The following is a 17,951-nucleotide window of genomic DNA, read 5'->3' on the forward strand; positions in this document are numbered from 1 at the left end:
AACATTGGTTACTACATACTCTAATCAATATTACCAAGTGTGTAATATAATAAGAAAGAATTTGCCGATTCTAAGAGGGGACACTAGACTGCGCGGCGTCATTAAAGATGGGTGTAACTTTGTTTACAAAAAGAATCTGACGCTGGGCAATCTTTTAGCCCCTAGTATGCTCAAGAAGGAAAAAAGAAATCATTCTTGGTTACACTTCAATGGTACCTACAAATGTGGAAAAAGGTCATGCAAATCTTGTGACCACATATATGTATCTAACACCTTCACTTCAGCTACAACTATGGAAGTTTTTGACACAAAAGGATGTGTTAAGTGTGGTAACAGATATGTAGTATACTTGATAGAATGTACCCAGTGTGTCCGCCAATATGTGGGCAGAACCACTAGGGAAGTGGGGACTAGGATAAAAGATCATCTTTCATACGTGAACCAAGAGAGAGCGGTTTCAGCTCTATCTAAACATTTTTTGGAGGTCCATCATGGAAATCTGAGTACCTTTAGGTGGCAGGCTATCGAGCAGATTGTAAGTCCCCCAAGAGGTGGCAACAAATTTCACATCTTATCCAGACAGGAGATATACTGGATTCATAAACTCTGTAGCCTGCTACCTACAGGATTTAACTCAGAGTTTGACATTATTAATTACTGGCATAGGTAGTATACTGGGTAGGAAATTCTTTGTAAGTTCAAACAATGAAAGGGAGTTGAATTCTAAAGATTTTAAAAATTCATTACTCATTAAATAGGCTTACATCAGTAATATGGATGTAAATTATAGGATATTAGTGATTTTTATTGTACTGGTATCAAATATTAAAAATAACAGTCTAACAAACGTTTTAAACTCCATAAAGTGTCAAGCTGGAAAGTATATGTGTTAAACTATAACTAGTGATTATATTATATTATCTTGTTGCCACTGTTTAGCTCTAGTTTGATACCTGTTTAATTATTATTATTTTAAAATCTATAATCTACAAGATAGCCATGTTAATATCTATTTATGTAGCTAAAGATAGGCATGCTAATATCTATTCATGTGTTATACAGTGTTGCGTCATCGTTTCTATCAAATTCAAACTTATTAATATCTGATGTTATCATTACTAACTTTGGTAACAGTTAGGTTAAAACACATCTTTGCCATTCACTACTATTAATATGCCTTATGTATAATGAATAATCTATAGCATTGTTACTTCCTGTTTAAGTATTTACATCCATATTCCTTCTATTTAAGACTGACAAATGTTCAGACATACGTTCTCAATAATTGATTTTACTTTGTATGTACTAACTATAGAGTATTAAGTCTCTCTAGCTATTATTGTCATCATCACATGTAATATACAAAATATATATATGCACTTAATGCATTTAAGTTATTTAACACTTTTTAGTTTTCTAATAAAATGTTGTGACCTTAATTTAAAATATGTTGTCACCTAAAGGGTTAAAGCACGTATGTGCAGTGTACAAACTACACCAATTGCAGATGGGTTGTGGCTTTAAATAGCATACACCTGTAGTCTGCATTTTATGTCTAAGACTACGGTCTGAGTGACCGAAACCGGTCAGACTTTCTTTTTACTGCTGTTCACCCTTTGTTTTTTCTAATGGAGTCTGCCTTTTTTAATAGTTACTAATAAATTTACTATTTTAAATTCACACTATATCTGAGAGACTTTGGACTTTTTATTTAAACACATTTTCTTCAGTCGTGGATGCTTGGAACTTCTTTGGGAATTTTTTTTTTGCAAGTATCTCTTGATACAAGGTATAATTTCAGGCTGAAACTATACAAATATCATCTTATGACAATTATATTAACTTTACATGAATGTAACAATTGTGTTGCAATAAGTATCCTTAATTTATACTACAGATTTAATGTACAAAAATAACAACCTCAATCTGTACATATACTATTTAATTATCCACTAATGATTTATCCTGATATAAATACTACTGATGCTAAGACACTAAAGACATATTATAGACTGAAAATATTTTTTTTTAATTATTATTTATTACATTGGTGGTTATCTAAGACTATTCGCAATTAGACTAGCAACTTACTCTAAGTCTTTGCAACTGACAGTTTTGTCGCTTTAACACTGTGTTATACTTATTTTTAATATCCTGCATTTAGCAATATCATCCAACATATGATACATTCCAATAGCAACAGCATACTTAAGGGCTGCCTTTTAAGCAATTCATCTAAGATAATAGCAATTTATAGACGCAACCACCTGGGAATATTGTGCTACCTTTGTTTATATGCAATATCTATTTGCATTGTAGATCTGAATTTATTCTCTTATGAGACCCCCTGGACCTATATATCTATTTCTATAATACATGATATATAGTGATGTCGCGAACCTAAAAATTTGGGTTCGCGAACGGAGAACTCGAACTTCCACAAAAGTTTGCGAACCGGGCGAACCGCCATAGACTTCAATAGGCAGGCAAATTTTAAAACCCACAGGGACTCTTTCTGGCCACAATAGTGATGGAAAAGTTGTTTCAAGGGCACTAACACCTGGACTGTGGCATGCCGGAGGGGGATCCATGGCAAAACTCCCATGGAAAATTACATAGTTGATGCAGAGTCTGGTTTTAATCCATAAAGGACATAAATCACCTAACATTCCTAAATTGTTTGGAATAACGTGCTTTAAAACATCAGGTATGATGTTTTATCGATCAGGTAGTGTAAGGGTTACGTGTAAGGGTTACGCCCGCTTCACAGTGCGCAGTGTAGGTGATATACCTGCCCTGACCAGGCTTTGCAGACCAGGTATCTGTGGTCAGATGGACCCTTGCCCCAACACTGTGTGCCAGACATGCCATTATAGCAGACTTATATGGCTTTGGCGTTGCTTTTTGGTAATTAGAAGGCTGCTAAATGTCACTGCGCACCACACGTGTTTTATGCCCAGCAGTGAAGGGGTTAATTAGGGAGCATGTAGGCAGCTTGTAGAGTTAATTTTAGCTTAAGTGTAGTGTAGTAGACAACCCAAAGTATTGATCTCAGCCCATTTTGGTATATTTCATGCCACCATTTCACCGCCAAATGCGATCAAATAAAAAAAAATTGTTCCATTTTTCACAAACTTTAGGTTTCTCACAGAAATTATTTACAAACAACTTATGCAATTATGGCATAAATGGTTGTAAATGCTTCTCTGGGATCCCCTTTGTTCAGAAATAGCAGACTTATATGGCTTTGGCGTTGCATTTTGGTAATTAGAAGGCTGCTAAATGCCACTGCGCACCACACATGTTTTATGCCCAGCAGTGAAGGGATTAATTAGGGAGCATGTAGGTAGCTTGTAGAGTTAATTTTAGCTTAAGTGTAGTGTAGTAGACAACCCAAAGTATTGATCTAGGCCCATTTTGGTATATTTCATGCCACCATTTCACCTCCAAATGCGATCAAATATAAAAAAAACTTAAATTTTTTCGCAATTTTAGGTTTCTCACTGAAATTATTTACAAACAGCTTGTGCAATTATGGCACAAATGGTTGTAAATGCTTCTCTGGGATACCCTTTGTTCAAAAATAAATAAATATATGACTTTGGCGTTGCTTTCTGGTAATTAGAAGGCCGCTAAATACTGCTGCACATCACACGTGTATTATGGCTAGCAATGAAGGGGCTAATTAGGTAGTTTGTAGGGAGCTTGCAGGGTTAATTTTAGCTTTAGTATAGAGATCAGCCTCCCACCTGACACATCAGACCCCCTGATCCCTCCCAAACAGCTCCCTTCCCTTCCCCACCCCACAATTGTCCCCGCCATCTTAAGTACTGGCAGAAAGTTTTTTTTATCATATTTACATATGCTGTGGTGTAGCATCCCCCCTTAGCCCCCAAGCTCCCTGATCCCCCCCAAAACAGCTGCCTTATTGGCGGCCATCTTGGGTACTGGCAGCTGTCTGCTATTATTTCACAGTCAAAAAAGTTTTTTTTTTTTTAAATGTGCACTACTGTTACACCAGATATGAGTGGTGGCACTGGGCAAGTGGGCACAGTATACGCTGTGAGTCTGACACACACACTGGCAGGCTGGCAACTGCAATTAGATTACACAGGAAAAAAAAAAAAAAAGCAGACTGATGTTCTAGCCCTAAAAAGGGCTTTTTGGGGTGCTGTCCTTACAGCAGAGATCAGATGAGTCATTCAGGACTGTAGTGGACACTGAATACACTAGCCTAGCTATCGATTTCCCTATTAAATCAGCAGCAGCTACACTGTCCCTCCTCTCACTAAGAATGCAGCTTCCAAATGAATCTAAAATGGATGCTGTCCAGGAGGTGGGAGGGAGGGTCTGCTGCTGATTGGCTGTAATGTGTATTCTGACTGTGAGGTACAGGGTCAAATTTACTCAATGATGACGAATAGGGGGCAGATCGAACATCGCATATGTTCGCCGCCGAGGCAACAATTCGTGACATCACTAATGATATATACCCTGACTATGGATTAAAACCGACATCCTAGGCCAGAGTTATCTTACCATGTATAATTTGTACCAACTTTGAAGTGGCATACAGTGTTTTTGTGCATTTATATACTAACAACCTACCACCCCCTGTGTTTTTAGAGTTGTTTTTGTGTGTGTATGTTTGGATTTTTAATTATCCTAATAAAGGTTATATTTTAATTTTAAGTTTCCTCCTCCTTCCATCTATTTGACCACTAATCCTTCCAATAGGCCTTAAGGATAGTGAGTGCTACACACGTGTACATAACTGTCAGCTTTGACTGACATATTTGTCTAGCGTTTGATGGGTGATGCCCCTGAATGACGAGAAGGGCGCCTCATGCGCCTACCGGTAGTGATGCGAATGATCAGAACACCTCGTCATACGCATTGAAGGGGTTAAGAATAGACACTTTCAGGATAGTAAGTATACTAGTAGTATAGTTAATGTACCTTTAAGTAAACTTTTTAGTTTTGCCAAAAATTATATGTATAAATAATAAGTTTAAAGGGATAAGAAAGTCAAAATGAAACTTGCAAGAATCAGAAAAAGCGTGCACTTTTAAGACACTATTTAAATCACTTGTATTTTCAAATGTGCTTTGTTCTTTTGGTATCCATTGTTGAATATGAATATGCACATATCTTACACGATTGGGAGATAACTGGTGATTGGTGCCTGCACACATTTGTCTCTTGTGATTGGCTATTTGACTAACTAGATGTGTTCAGCTAGCTGCCAGTAGTGCATTTCTGTTCCTTCAGCAAAGGATAACAAAACAATGAAGCATATGTGATTATAAAAGTAAATTGAAAATATGTTTAAAATTGTATGTTCTCTCCGAATTATGAAGGACATTTTTGGGGTTTCCTGTACCTTTAAGAATTACATAGAAATAAAATCTAATATAGCTGATTACAGCTTCATATAAAGAAAATGGCAATAATCTGTACTGTAGCTCAAAATGAATATTTTAGTTTGAAACAAAAATTTAAACTGAAGTTCGTTTGTAGCTAATATATCCATGAACATAAATGAACTAAAACGAAAACATTTAAATTTACCGAAAATACATTTTTACTGACAATTTTTTTTCCCCCCGTGCACATCCCTACTGTCTGGAGGATCTAGGCCTGTAAGTTTTGAAATCTGTTTGTAATTTTGCAGTTATGTGTTCAAGCCACACAACTTTAGTCTGGAATGTTCTATTCTGTTTAGTAAGCGACATTGTGCAAGCATTTATTTTGTTTTTGTTTATATTAAAACTCTATTCCTGCAAACTTTCTATGAATAAATAGGCCAATGCTTTTACATCTAAATCCCATGTGTATAAAGTTCTTTCTGCTGTGAAGACTGTGCGCAAAGCTGTTCCCGGGACAAAAACCCAAGGGGAAGGATATTTTTTTGTCACAATATATATGTGCATACACACCTTGTGACCCTGCAAAACTCACAGCCCTGGGTGCTCACCAGCACTCTCAGACAGCTGCACAGTTTCAGGGACTCAGACAGTTAATCCCAGACAAGCCTGGGCGCATAGCCCATAGGGAGAATCACAAAACAAAATTATTATTTCTATATGTTGTATAAAGAATGATAGATTAGTTAGTGTGAAAGAAAATATATAAATGTTTTTGCTTTTTATAATCTATTGTTCGTTTTGCAGAGAATATTTAAGTGTCATTATAAAATAGTTTAATTAGAAGATTTTCAAAAAATCTTTACAAAATGTAATGTTGATGTTTTATTGTTGATAAAATATTCAGGAAGACAAACAGATGGATGTATAAAATAGATAGATTCCAAAATATACTATTTCAAACAATGTAAACCATGTTTTCATAAAACAATTTAACATTTACTTACTACATGGATTAATTATTATTATTATCGGTTATTTGTAGAGCGCCAACAGATTTTGCAGCGCTATAAACAAAGGTGGAGTACAACAAAACAATTATATGGATCAAATGGGTAGAGGGCCCTGCCAAGAGTTGCACTGTTGTAGTCAGCTCTTAAAAAGGTGATCTACAAACAGCTGGACTCTTAGGCTTACATGCTAAGGCGGTTCAGGGGATAGCGATGGAGGAGAGGAACTGGTATAAAGAAAGGTTAGCATAGGTTGTATGCATCCCTGAACAGTAGAGTCTTTAGGGAGCGTTTGAAGCTTTCAAAACTAGAAGAGAGTCTTGTGGAGTGAGGCAGAGAGTTCCACAAGATGGGAGCCAGTCTGGAGAAGTCCTGTAAATGGTGTGTGATGAGGTAACAAGAGAGGAGGAGAGTATGAGGTCATGAGCAGAGCGAAGCGGACGGGAGGGAGAGTATCTGGAGACAAGGTCTGAGATATAGGGGGAGCAGTGCAATTGAGGGCTTTGTATGTCAGAGTGAGAATTTTGTGTTTGATGCTAGAGGCAAGAGGAAGCCAGTGAAGGGATTGGCAGAGAGGTGCAGCAGATGAAGAGTGACGTGTAAGGAAGATGAGCCTGGCAGAGGCATTCATTATGGATTGTAAAGGAGCTAGGCGGTAGGTGGGGAGACCAGAGAGGACAGAATTGCAGTAATTGAGGCGGGAAAGGATGAGAGAGTGGATTAAAATCTTAGTTGTGTCTTGTGTAAGGAAGTATCTAATTATAGAGTTGTTTTTACGGTGGAAGTGGCAGGCTTTAGCCAAGGACTGAATGTGAGGAGTGAAAGAAAGATCTGAGTCAAATGTGACCACGAGACATTGGGCATGCAGGGTAGGGGTAATGATGGAGTTGTCGACAGTTATAGAAAGATTGGGGTGGAGATTTTAGAAGAAGGAGGACAATAAGGAGCTCAGTTTTGGAGAGATTTAGCTTGAGGTAGTGAGAGGACATCCAGGAAGAGATGTGAGAAAGACAGTTAGTGACACGGGTTAGCAAGGATGGAGATAGGTCAGGTGCAGAGAAGTAGATTTGGGTGTCGTCGGCATACAAATGATATTGGAAACCGTGGGACTTAATTAGGGAACCTAGTGATGACGTGTAGATTGAGAAGAGAAGGGGACCGAGGACAGCGCCTTGCGGTACTCCGATAGAAAGTGGTGATGGGGCAGAGGAGGCCCAGAGAAGGCTACACTAAAGGTATGGTTTGACAGATAGGAAGAGAGCCATGAGAGGGCTGTGTCACAGATGCCGAAGGATTGGAGGGTTTGGAGCAGTTTGAGAGAGTGCATCTATAGCTAATGATCATGTCAAGGGAGTGACCATCTGTGTGAGTGGGAGAATCAGTCCATTGTGACAAACCAAAAGAGGAAGTGTACCAGACTGCCATGCACCTAATGCCATAGTGCTGGACAATATGTTTATCAATAATTAAATTCAAAAGAAGAATTCACTCTAATAATTTCAAGCTTTCAGTATTTGAACAAGCCTAGCTCAGATTATATTGCAAATAAGTCAATAAATGTAAAGGTGTCTTACCAGTTAAAAGAATTCCAGTAGCAGATGCTGACTTGCTCCACTTTAATATGGGCAGACAGGTTTCCTGCCTGGTTATCTTGTCCATCTGCAGTATAACAAATAGGATCCTATGTATCAGCTTATAGGCTTATAGAGAGTAATTGTTAATGATAAAGGACATCAGGCTAATTTTAGAAAAAAATAATATATATATTGTAAAATTAATTTGTAGACAAAATGTAAAAAATGGGTTCAAAATGTTATATCCTCAGACAGAATTCCTTAGTTGAAATGGAAATAATATTATATGTTTTGTGATAGGTTGCTTGATTTGTGTTGCATTTATATACAGTAGATGTTCACGTCTATTATTTGTTTGTTAAAAAAAAAAGAATCTAAATTCATAATCATTTTCCCCTATACATACATATGGCCCGAACAGGTGGACTTTGATATACTTCCACAGTATCAGTTATTCTAACAAACATTGTTTTATATTTGGTTTCTACATGGATCACACAATATCTGGCTTCAGTTTTTGATAAATGTCAGCAAGCAATTTATATAACATCAAGAACTTCTGATAAGAAAAAAAATTGCATTAAAGCCAAAATTAGTTTGGCTGAAACAAGTATGAAAGTTATCAGATTCTGAAATCTTAGATCACCGTGCCTGGAAACTATATTAAACATGCCATTAAACATGACAGAATGAAATGAAAAAAATAAAAGGAGAGATTGTCCAGGATGGCGGTAATGTCTTCTTTGCTTCCAACATAATCCAATTTTAAGAAGTTGACATTAAACAGGCTTTTTAATTCCTCCAATATAGTAAAACACATTGATTTGATTCAAATATCAAAATTAAACATTGCACAACTAATCTGTCTTGCTAATTCAATCACTGATTAAAATATGTTATTTACAGTTGACTTCTAAAGTTGAAACAAGGTTCGTGACGATAAAGGATAAATATGAGTATAGAGCTCAGGATAAAATAATTGCTAACAGAAATTAAATATTCCTCCTTTACTAATTCTAAAATCTGAGAATTCATGGATGAATTGTAGCCATCAATTTTGTAGAATATTTAGTAAAAATGCAAAATCGATTTGAGCATTGAAGTTTCTGCTGCTTTTAATTTAACATGAAAGTTCTTTATCAGTGAAAAATATTGTTCTTCTAAAATGTTTTGCCTCTTATATCCAACAACATTTTCCATTTGTACAATTTAAAAAAAAAAAAATAAAATATGTTTTTGCTGTATACTCTCTCAACGGACTTAAGTTTTTATCTGTCTCTACTAAGAACCAAAGGGGCCTATATATCAAGCTCCGTATGGAGCTTGAAGCCCCGTGTTTCTGGCGAGCCTGCAGGCTCGCCAGAAACACCAGTTATGAAGCAGCAGTCTAAAGACCGCTGCTTCATAACCTGTCCGCCTGCTCTGAGCAAGCGGACAGACATCGGTGAAATTCAACCCGATCTAGTACGATCGGGTTGATTGACACACCCTGCTGGCCGCAAATCTGCAGGGGTCGGCGTTGCACCAGCAGCTCACAATAGCTGCTGGTGCAATGCTGAATACGGAGAGCGGATCAGGTCCGACAGACCTTTGTAAAATAGGCCCCAAAATGTCCTTTTACAACTAGTATTAACAAATTGTAAACTTTTTAAAAAATTTAAGACACACATGTATTCCACAAAACCATAGGAATATTTTAGAACTATGCTTACTTTAATATTTTATATTAATGGCACCAATAAATACAAAGGACTCTATTTAACAAGGGAATGGAGAATTTAAGCTATGACTAGTGGTTAGCCAAACTGGGTCTGTGCTCTAGAAAAAAAGCGCTTGAGAGGTGACATGATTCTTTTTTAATATATATTCAAGGCCCATATACAGAGATGGCAGACGCTCTGTTTATTCCATGAAAATTGTTTGTGACAAGAGGTCACAATTTAAGGCTGGAGGAACGGAGATTTATTCTCCTGCAACATAAATGTTTTTTCACATTAAGAGCAATACATTTGTGGAACTCGTTACTTAAGGAGGTAGTAATTGCCAATACCTTAGATGAATTTAAAAATGGTTTAGATACATTTCTGGAGAGAAACAGAGATCAGGAATATGATTAAAAAGTTTTGCCAAAAAGACTTGTATTCATTTTCTGCTTGGATGGGAGGTTGTTTTCTTCTCCCATTGAAGTAAAAAATGATAACAGTTGAACAATGAATTAATTAATGGCTTTTGGTTTGTCATATATATATATATATATATATATATATATATATGTATATATATATATATATATATATATATATATATATATATATACACACACACACAGTATATATGTGTGTGTATACAGTATATGGCTTCTTATCAACATTTTGGCTCCCTTCAAAATGCTCTTTTCAACAATGGGAAATTTAAAAAACGTAAATATTATTTTTAATGAAGATAGACATTTAATTAATTGCTCTAGTGATACAATAGACCATCAATCTGAACAAATAATGTGATCTGTTATGAATGAAAAAATGGAAAAACTCAATTGTATACTAAAAATAATATGAAAAATAGAATATATCAGTACTCATATGATACGCTTCATTATTTATAATATATCATTGTCTTTCTTCTCTTACACACGGATTTTGTTTTTCAAATGTAACGCCAATTACAAAATATGTCAACTTTATGTGTTTAAAGCTAAACCTAGGTAGGCTCATATGTTAATTTCTAAGCCCTTGAAGGCCACTTCTTATCTCAGTGCATTTTGACAGTTTTTCACAGCTAGATTGCAAGTTTTTGTGTGCCATATAGATAACATTGTGTTCAGTCCTGTGGAGTTACTTGTGAGTCAGCACTGCACAGATTGGCTAAAATGCAAGTCTGTCAAAATAACGGAAATAAGGGGGTGGTCTGCAGATGCTTAGATACAAGGTACTCACAGAGGTAAAACATATTTTAATATAACCATCTTGGTAATGCATTACTGGGAATGGTTAAGAAAGGGATTATCTATCTTTTTAAATAATACAAATTCTGGAGAAGGCTGTCCCTTTAAAGCAGTGTTTCCCAAACCCAGTCCTCAGGAACCTTGCTCAGGCCAGATATTTATTATATCTTAACTAGAGCACAGGTGAAAGAATCAGTTCACCCACCAGCTGATTATTTCACCTGTGCTCTAGTTAAGATATAATGAATATCTGGCCTGAGTAAGGGTCCCGAGGACTGGGTTTGGGAAACACTGCATTAAAGGGTCATTATAGTGGAAAAATTACATGTTTGAATAAATCAGAGCCTGCGGTTTTATTACTAGCAGCTTGCAACTCTGGGTGTTTAACTCCCGCAAAAGGATTTAAAGGAATACTTACAGTACTGCACAGGAACTGCAGAGAACTACTGATTCCAAACAGAAATTGACGGTAACCCAATCAGCAGTTGTAGTAGCCACATGGCTTATGATACTAAAGCATTGCAGAAACATCTGTCAATTCTATGGATCTGCAGCCATATAAACACATCACAATCTTTTCAAATGCATAGAAGTATGTATTTTCCTGGATTTAGCAGTTTCCGGTACCTTGCATAATTATCAAACACTTTATATTTACCTGTATCATTCAGTTCAGTAGCAAACATCTATTAAGTTGTATGCACCTGATAAAAAGGTTATGTTATTGTGTGAACTTTAAACTCATGGTCAAGGAGCAATGCAGACTTTAGATTCTATTGGCCAAAGTTGTATGACACAACCTTTACATTAAATAATTAATGGCTTTTTACAAACATGAATGCAAGAAGAGACGAAGAACCTGAGAATATTATTCTTCTCACAAATCCCTTAGGAGATTACATGATCTAAATATCCATGGGTTTGAGTGGAATTGTAGAATTCTTAGAACATTATAGGTTGAGGAGAGATCAGCTTATGCAACGCTATGATTTATTAAGGTTGCACCTGGAGCCAGCGTCATAATCATGTAGAAATGTATCTAGAATGGTAAAAATGCTTAGTGCTACCCATTGAATGCCATCTGGAACTTTTCAAAGATCTCATGATTTTTAAAGAAACATTGGCTTAATTCTAGTGTATGGGCGTTCAATGGGAATAAATCAAACTAGGCCTTATGTTATTGCAAAATGTTCAATTTATACAAAAGTTTTAACAATTTGTGGCAAATATAATTATATTATTTAATATACAAGGAGTAGTAGTGTCAAAACGGAACAAGAGAAAAAAATCTCCAAAACCACTAAACTCCTATAGGAGGCGCTAAACAAAATAAACACAATAAAATAACAAAATAATATTAATATATATATATATATATATATATATATATATATATATATATATATATATATATAAATGACCTTGAAATGAAAGAAAATAAATAAATAAAGATATTAAAAAATATATATTGTAAATGTAGATCAAAGTGAATACAAATTATAACCAGTCTTTAGATATGGTGATAAAAGTCCAAAAGAAATCCTCACGATGACAATATGCCTAATAGGCAGCTCTCTGACTTCACCCGATGGGATGATGAACTTCTTTGATAAAAAAACAAAAAGAAGGACAAAGGCGCCTCATGTGTAGATCAATAAAGACCAGAAAATCCAGATATGGACAAACACAGGGTACTCACAAGTGGAATGGCACTCAGTTGTGCCGGTAGAGGCAGGCTGGTATTCTGCAGCAAACCAGCTGGCTGATATGGTGAGATCCTCGCCAGACCTTGAGGTCTCCCAATGACACTGAATCACTGGAGCTGAAGCTGGGAGAAAATGTAGAGAGGAGGGCTGTCTCGCCCTTGGGTTACTGAAAGGGAGTCTTTACACCATCCACCAGACTTGTATATGGATAAAAATGAGTATTTTATTTTAAAAGATAAAAATACCAAAGGTATATGGCAAATGTTACAGCTTGGTGTAAAGAATCTCCCCAATAAAATACAAAGTTTTATTAAATTTATACAAAAGTTTTAACATTTTGGGGCAAATATAATTATATTATTGCCATAAAGTATGTAAAGTAATATGTTACTTTTATGTTAAATGTTTTGCAGTGAAAAATGTCACATTCTGCTATTTGAATAGTGCTTTAAGGTCTAAGCATAGTTATAGACTATGTTTCACTTAAGATTGATTTATTAGTAATTTTTATTTCTCTGTTTTGAAGGGATTCTGGTTACGCTTTAAAAAGTTATCTATTAATATTAATTTGGGATCTGTTAGGTGACTGTCAGCAAAGGGGAGTTATTGAAAGAGTGTTTGATCAATTGAAAATGACATTTCAGTGTTTGGACCAATCTGGTAGAATAATTCAATAGAAAACTGGTTGACTTTCAAAATCAAAGGTTTTGTTCAAATTTAATAATCAAAATTATTGTGGGATGTTGATGCATATAAAATACAGCACAGACACAGGGTTGACTATATGACATCCAACTACAACCAAGCCCTAGAAGAAAGATAAGATGCAAATAAAGGAGAACAATAATTTAAATAGCAAGAAGGTCACAATGATATACTTATTTGGAAAACATAACAAAACGTTTTACTGTTTTTATCATGTTAACAAAATGGTGACAGAACAGTGGAAAAAATTAAACCTCAATCATCCAGTCTGATATGATCAAATTATTGTTCAATACAGATAATTTACAAATGTATCAGAATTTGTAATTCTACTGTGAAATTTGTTTAAAATAAAACACCCAAATAGTAAATGAGTGTGTACATCCTTTCTCACTCTCTCCATTTTGTAATAAACACACATATGTTTTTTTATAGAAAGTTAAATGCCATATTAACATACTAAATTTCAGTTCCACCCATGTTCTCTTAGTTTCCCTTATTCAGTCACTTTTGTTTTCCAGCACATCTCCTCCTATTTCTGTTATATAACAAGCCAACATGGGCCACCTCCTGTTTCCTTGGCATACTTTTGTTCTATACTTTTTTTTCTTCTACAGTCATGAAATACTTATATTGACCTATTCCACCAAACATTCACACTTCTGTTTTAATTTCCTCCCATAAGCCATTTCTCTTGATATTAGGAATCTTCTTCTGAGATGACCTCTATAAATATGTCCTTACAAGTGCTTTTTTATTCACAATGAATTATCTCTCCTCCATGGACCTCCTCTTGGAAGTATGAGGGACAGACATCTCAAATTATTTCTCTTATGATATAAGCATATCTTTCTATATTCTGTCCCTTTGGTCTTATGCCTTCATCTTCCACCCCTTTTCCTCTCCAATCATGTCTCACTTATTTAGATGTTACTGCATGTGTGGAATCTGTCTGATCTTATTCTGATTTGTAACCTTCAATCTGTCTCACCTTCTGCCTACTGGTATGTAGACTGCTGTTGTATACAAAACCATCCACTTCCTCCTACAATCTCCTTGTCCTTACCTTACCCACTATCCTTCCCCTCTTCCTTTCTCTCCACTACCTTATCCATTTCTCCTACCAAATATCTACTTAGCCCTAATCGATGTTTTGATGCTCCTACTCTATCCTAAAATACTAACTACCTTGTCTACTTTAAGCCATAAAGCTACCATTATACTAGCTTTATATATATACAGTATATACTAGTCCTAATTCTAAAATATGCCTGGTCCCTATCACTATCCATAACACTAATTTAAAGTTATCTAAATCTAATCATAATTCTATTTTTTAATAAAAATACAAAAAAAATGTAAAAGGGTGGAAGAGAAAATATGGAAAATGGGTGAAGTATAAGGGAAGGGAAGTGAAATGAAAAGACTGGCGATGAACCTTTAACTAAGTCAAATAAAATTAGACAACAAAAAATATATTGTGCAAAAAAATGTGTGTGGGGAGCGAGAGAAAGGGAATAGATTCAAGGGATTTAATGTGTGCATGTGATGAATATAGTTTCTGAGTCTGTATATGTGTATGTACATAAGACTAATATGTGATGTTTAATAATTATAGAAAAACATATTAGGCCCACTAACATCATTAAATCTGTCTAGTAAACCCTCCATCACTTCTGATCTCAGTGGAGCCATTTACAGGTGAAGTCGACATGCATTTTTTCTACATTTTTGTATAACATTGGCTCACTTTAGCTTAGTAACTTCCTCCAACAAGTGACAAAACCTTATAAAGACTATAGAGTATTAAATGTTATATAATTGTGTAAGCATATTTCTTGTATAGCCAGGCTTACATTGCTGGTTAAAAAAATTGAGCTGTTAAGTGTTAAACACTAAATACATCTTTAAGCATAGTATTGAGGTTATCATCCTACTCCATCTAGTCATGGGTGTTTCCATGTTGACATCTAGTTGTCACAGTATTCCAGTGCTGATGAGTTTGCATATGTGCAGCAACTCTCCTTCAAATACCTGCAGTGAAACCTATGTTCCAAAATGGAAGCACTCCATGAGGTCCTCTTCATATGGTCTTTCTACAGTCAAAGCTTTTTCCTTTCATTCTATTGGATGATTTGAATTTGAAGATCCAAATCAGCAAAATAGGAATGCAAGGGTACCCCCTATAAAAGGGGTACCTCCGATTTACTTTTCAGTGTGCAATTGGAGACTGTATGAAGAGGACCTTCTTAGCAAAGGGATCTGTCAGGTCAGGAAATGTCAAGAAGAAGACCCAAATGCTAGGGCGAACATAAACAACACCCTTGCACTCTGAGTTTAATCCAGGACGTGACCCCACGACAACCTCCAAAAAACAAAGTACTCACGAGATGGAGCAGGGTTAGCCTGTGCCAAAGTAATTCAAGATATCAGCCAGATAGACTTCTGAATAAGGAACTGGTTTCAGGAAATGTCTTCCACAGAATCAGGAGAGCAGGGATAGTCCACGTATACTCAGACAGAAGAAGGGTAAAACAGTAAACAGTTAATAATGCAGGAGTAGGTAATTTGTTATCAGGCAGTCTGAGGGTTAACACTGTGTAGACAGTCTTTGCAGAGTATGCAACAGGTAATCAGGCAGTTTGAGGGTTAACACTGAGTAGACAGTCTTTGCAGAGTATGCAACAGGTAATCAGGCAGTTTGAGGGTTAACACTGTGTAGACAGTCTTTGCAGAGTATGCAACAGGTAATCAGGCAGTTTGAGGGTTAACACTGTGTAGTCAGAACTTGCAGAATTAACAACATGTAATCAGGTAGTTTGAAGGTTAACACTGTGTTGTCAGAACTTGCAGAGATAGCAACAGGTAATCTGGTAGTTTGAAGGTTAACACAGATTAATCAGTACTTGTTGAGATTGGCAACAGGATATCAAGCAGTTTGAAGGTTTACACTGAATAATTGTATTTGCAGAGTTTGGAAACAGGTAAACATGCAGATTGAAGCTTTCACAGAAATAACAGTATTTGAATAGTTTGGCAGTACACAGAGTAGTCAGATTTTGCAGCAGGTAAACAGGCAGTTTGAAAGTTTCACAAAACAAACAGTACTTGCATTGTTTGGAGACAGGTAATCAGGAGGTTGAAGGTTAATCCAGCATAGTAAGTCCTTGAAGAGATTGGCAACAGAAAAGCAGCAGTTAGAGAGATTCCACAGCGAATTCCTAACAGAAGCCACAAAGTTAAACAAACAAACAGGCACTGGAGAAACAGGAAGCCTGGAATAAAAAGCCTGGTTGTGACATCATCAGGAAGGGGTGGCTCAGACACCTGTCAATAAAGCACACAGAGAGGACTGCAGAGCTTCCCAGCAGCCGAGCGTAACAGGATCAAGCTAAAAAAAAGGATCAAATAAATAAGGATATTTGAGTTATTTCAGGAGGTATATAACATTTCTCTTTTAAATTGTTGTTACTTGAAAAGTTTGTTACTTTCAGATAATCTATTTTGTATTTCTATTAACTTTATATTTACTGTTTTTTACAGGTGGTAAACCTGAACTGTGAATTAGTTTCACTACAGAAATTGAAAAGTTAAAAGTTTGAGTTAATTTACATTCTTTTGTATTCTGGTTTTTAGTATTGAAAATAGATAACAATTAGATTGTTTGCATAGGTAAGCAATTAGGAGGGAACCTACCGTACCTTTCTGAGGGTATTTAAAGAGATCTGTTTAGCTCTGGAATTATTCAGTTATTCAGGGTTATTCAGTAGTAAAGAATACTTATATTTTACTAATTGTTAAAGTGTTGCATAGTTTAAAATGTCTCAGATACAGTGCAATTGGTGTTTTGCACATTTTAATTGCATTACTTTTTGGAGATTTAGGGGCTGTCCTGTTTTTAAGCAGTTTTCCCTCTTAAGGGAAGAAATAGCTATCCTTTAAGCTAAGGTAAGTAACATACCTGTTACCTCTACAAAGCTGCCTCAGAAAGAAGCCCCTCTACCCCAGAGATAAGTAGGGAGAGGCAGATGGATCACTGTAGGCTCTGGAAGAATTAGAACAGTAGACCAGAAGCATTGTCCACAACCTCTGCCATTGAAAAACTCCAATGCTGCTCTTGCCGATGGCTGTTTCTGAACCCTCTGAAGCTGTAACAGGTAATTCAAATCTCTTGGTACCTGATTCTCCGGGTAACATAACACAGGAAAGAACTGCAGATGTGTTTTTGAGGAAAAGACTGTTAGTGGGTGAGGAATGTGTATTTAGGTGAAAGTATAGGAGACGCAAGGGAGGTTAGATGTCTTCCAGGAGCTACTGCTCACAGAGATAAGAATCGTATTTTGAGAATTGTTAAGGCAGCAGGAAAGGGAAGTTAGTTAGATGTGATTGTTCATTTAGTAACAAATGATCTGGCTAGTAATCATGTTGCTGCTCTTCAGAAAGAGTTTTGTGACCTAGGTAATCATTTAGAGAATGTGGCATCAACTCTATCATTTTCTGCTATTTTAGCTGTCTATGGCCAGGATGCAGGAAAGATGGAGCGGATAACAACATTTAAATCTTGGTTAGATAAGTGGTGCAGGGAACGAGGATTTGGTTTTATTGTCCAATATAGCTCTGTTTGGCAAGATTCTAGGTTATTTAGG

Source organism: Bombina bombina, chromosome 5, assembly GCF_027579735.1.
Source record: "Bombina bombina isolate aBomBom1 chromosome 5, aBomBom1.pri, whole genome shotgun sequence".
Taxonomy (NCBI): Eukaryota; Metazoa; Chordata; class Amphibia; order Anura; family Bombinatoridae; genus Bombina; species Bombina bombina.